We start from the raw sequence: 3,676 nt of genomic DNA on the forward strand, positions 1-3,676 counted from the left end.
GAAGTCAAGTGTTCATGTTCCACAGAATACATGCACTAAGAATTAACTGACACTTTTATACACGAAGAATTGGCACTCTCCTAGACCCCCACAAATCCATCTCGTACCGGGCCTGGCGATGGCACCGGAGAATGGGGTGGCGATGATATTGGCATCAGGAGTGACCATTGGAGATTTGGGGGAGAGAGGCAGTCGACGGAGAAGGAGAGATGTGAGGACTTGGAGGAGTGAGAGATGGATTCGAGGGGGAAATTCCAGGGCGCCGGATTTCTCTATTTCTCCACCTGCGCAAAATATAAAAAAAGCAGTCATGAAATAATAACTTAGTTTTCTTTTTGTGGGGAAGAAAAAAACTTAGTTGGGCATATGGAAGGAGTGAAGTTGATCCTAACAAATACTACTCACTAGTATTGATTTTCTACGGTGCAACAGCTAGCATATAAAGATTGGGATGGTTAGTGAACATGCCACAAGGGTTGAATGAATGAACGAATATGGCATCTCGATCAACCGCCTTAATATTTGGAACTAATTAACGTGTGGACAAACAGACATGCATAGATATAGATAGCGAAGAAAATGGAAGGGGAACAAGATCGACTGAGGGGCAAATTAATTAAGCTTAAGCTGCGTACGTGTGTACGTACCTTGCATCCTTTCGGCCGCAGCTCCATTAGTGTGTTGTCATCTTCAGAAATCTGGTCCATACGGCTCAGCGTCAGGTGACTGAGGGATGGAAGGTGCAGCAACCCATCAGGGAGCTTGCTCATCTTCTCACACTGCCAAAGTGTCAGGTGGAAGAGCTTTGGCATTGCCCCTTCCTCCATCCTCCAGACCTCGGTGGAAAATCTAAAAAGTGCTAACTCTTGCAGCCGAGGGAACCCTTGGGACGAGCAGCACATGGTATGGCCTTTGTATCCACTCAGCTCCAATTCCACAAGACAGGGAAGCTTCTCCAGGATCGGCATCGGGTCTTGTTTTATGCCAATAGCATGTAGAACAAGACAGCGTAAGCTTTGTGGGAACTCAGCAGGCAGCTTATCGAGCACATCAAATTGGCCAAGACTAATATCGACCAGGTGAGGCATGTTTGCAAATATGTTGAGCACCTCTGCTGGTATATTGGGGCGCATAAACAAGGAGAAGGTTGTCAATTGATTCAGCTGGCCCAAGAAAATCATCATGTCATGACAGCGGAAATCAGTGCCAACAGGATCAAGAGCCAACTCAAAGCTCTGTAGCTCTTTCGGCTGCTGTCGCACACTCCTTGCAGGTGGTGGTGGAGAAAATTTTCTCACACCGAAAAGGTGAAAATGCCTTAGAGTAGGGATATCCCAGAGAGATATTGGTACTACTGACATAAAAAATGTGCGTCTGAGATCTATAGTCTGCAAGTAAAGGAGTTTGCCAATTGCAAAAGGGAGCGTCACACTGTCACAATCTGTCAACCTAAGCAATCCTAGGTGAATGCACCCACCAATTACACTGGAGATATCTTTTACTGTTGATTTTTCAATGCAAAGAACTCTCAGGAATCTTAGCTTAGGAAGGGACACTGATTGAAGCTCAAAGCCAAGCAGACTTCGGACATTAGGCGCCACAGGTAAAAGCTTTTCCTATGCACCAGCTTGGCCTGCAATTTTTTTAGCACACCATATGTCAGAAAGAAGCTAGCCACATATAAAGGGTATATAGTAAAATAGAAAATAGAATCAATTAATAGGAAAAGACCAGCAGACGAAGGCTGACCTGAAGTTTTGTTGCTGGTATCAAGAAAACCATCTTGCCTTGCTTCTTTTATGCACCAGTCATGTAAGATACCATGAATCCTTATTGTCTCTATCCATCCATGTGCCGTACTTCTGCGAACAACTTGGACCAAGCTTCTCTGAGCCAACTCGGTTACATAGCTCCGTGCTGTTTCTTCTAGTGTATGGTTTGGTGTATGTGGAATGAAACTTTCTGCTATCCACAACTCAATAAGATGCGGCACATATATTTCATAATCCTCGGGAAAAGAAGCAAAATAAAGTAAACAAGATCTCAAATGATGATTTGGTAGGTCCATGTAACTGCGTGCCAGTATGACACTCATCATTTGTCCATCCTTGGTTGCTGGCCAATCAGAGAGTATATCAGACCATATTTGTGCATTTAGATTTCTAGACAGATAACCTCCCAAAACTCCAAGTGCAAGTGGCAATCCATCACATTTTTTTGCAAGCTTTCTCCCAAGCTTTTCAAACTCACCCACATCACGTATGGCATACCTTTTGTATGTTGGTAGATCTTTGCTACTAAAAATTTCCCAACTTTTCTCTTCATCTAATTTCTTCAAAGGATGAACATAGGTTGGCATCTGAATATGGTTTGCAACATCTTTTTTTCGTGTGGTTAACAGTACTCTACTACCATTACTTTCGTCTGGAAAGACTTTAAACATTCTGTTTAATTGCTCCCATGTATCTGTTTCCCAAACGTCATCAAGAACTACTAGGTACCTTTTTTGTGATAGAAATTCATTGATCTTCTTTTCCACCTCATACTCCGTCATTTGTTTAACTGACTCATCATTGTGCCCTGTTATTTGTTTCATGATATCCTTTAGCAGATCAATGCCGTTAAACTTTTGAGATAGTCACCCAAGCAAGTGCGTGAATGTGCTATTTGACTCTAGATGAAGTGTAGACTTTTCTAGCAAGTGTTGTTTTTCCTGCCCCGCCCATCGCAACTATTGACACAACACTAAGCATTTGTTCTCCTCAAACTAAGTTATTTGCTAATTCTTTGTGCTCGTCCTCAAAACCAACCATGACGACATCATCTTCAAAGTTTCCATTCATAGGGCTACAATCTCGCAGAAACTCATCCTTGACAACAACAATATTATCCAATTCAATTTTCAGATGATCCGCACTTGCAAAAATCTCACTGAGCTTCCTTCTTACACGCTGAATTTCAACACTAATTTTACGAAGGGTGGCCAGGTCACTCGGCAGGCGAGCATACCTTGAAATAGCACCCATGAATCCCTTCTTGAGCCTGTTTCTCTTCTCCATGTAGTCTGCAGCTTCGATGACATTCTGGGCTTCATAAGCTGCCGTCCTAATCTGGCTCACCAGGACCGCAACTCTTGCATTTCCTGATCTCCACTTGCTGTCCACGTCTTTGAGGTAGGCCTTCAACCTCAACAGTTCATCTTTCAACAACCCACTTTAAGGTTGACTGCACACAAGAATGTGGTCTCCTGGACTGCAAGATTGCCCACGCTCCCAAGCACAGTGCTCACAGCCGACTGCGCCATTGCTTCTTGCTTCTGCCCCCCTTGAAGATAAGGGATAGTTTGGCCAGACTTGGATCGACAAGAATGGGTGGCTTGTGACCGTCATGTTAGAATATACGTGTTGTAATCTCAACCTCCTTCCCTCTCTTGTATTCATCTCAAACTCCTCTTGTATTATCTTGTACGCCAAGCCAAGGGCTGCGGCTACACATCAATATAAACACCAACGCGGCTCCCTCGATGGAGTAGGAACGCTTGATATCTTTCATGGTAATCAGAGCCACCTCTTCTCATACATCTAGCCACAACATCAAAACCCTAGAAACCACATATCATCGTCTCCATGGATTCCTCCGCTGGCGTCTCCCTCAACCTCGGATCGCCGCCGTCTGA

At 44.0% G+C, this 3,676-nt stretch overlaps 1 pseudogene; it reads right to left on the minus strand.

Moving 5' to 3' along the window:
• Positions 1–272: 272 nt before the first annotated feature.
• Positions 273–3,304, minus strand: LOC125519605 (annotated as a pseudogene).
• Between the last annotated feature and the right edge of the window lie 372 nt (positions 3,305–3,676).

Source organism: Triticum urartu, chromosome 7 (genome assembly GCF_003073215.2).
Source record: "Triticum urartu cultivar G1812 chromosome 7, Tu2.1, whole genome shotgun sequence".
Classification (NCBI taxonomy): Eukaryota; Viridiplantae; Streptophyta; class Magnoliopsida; order Poales; family Poaceae; genus Triticum; species Triticum urartu.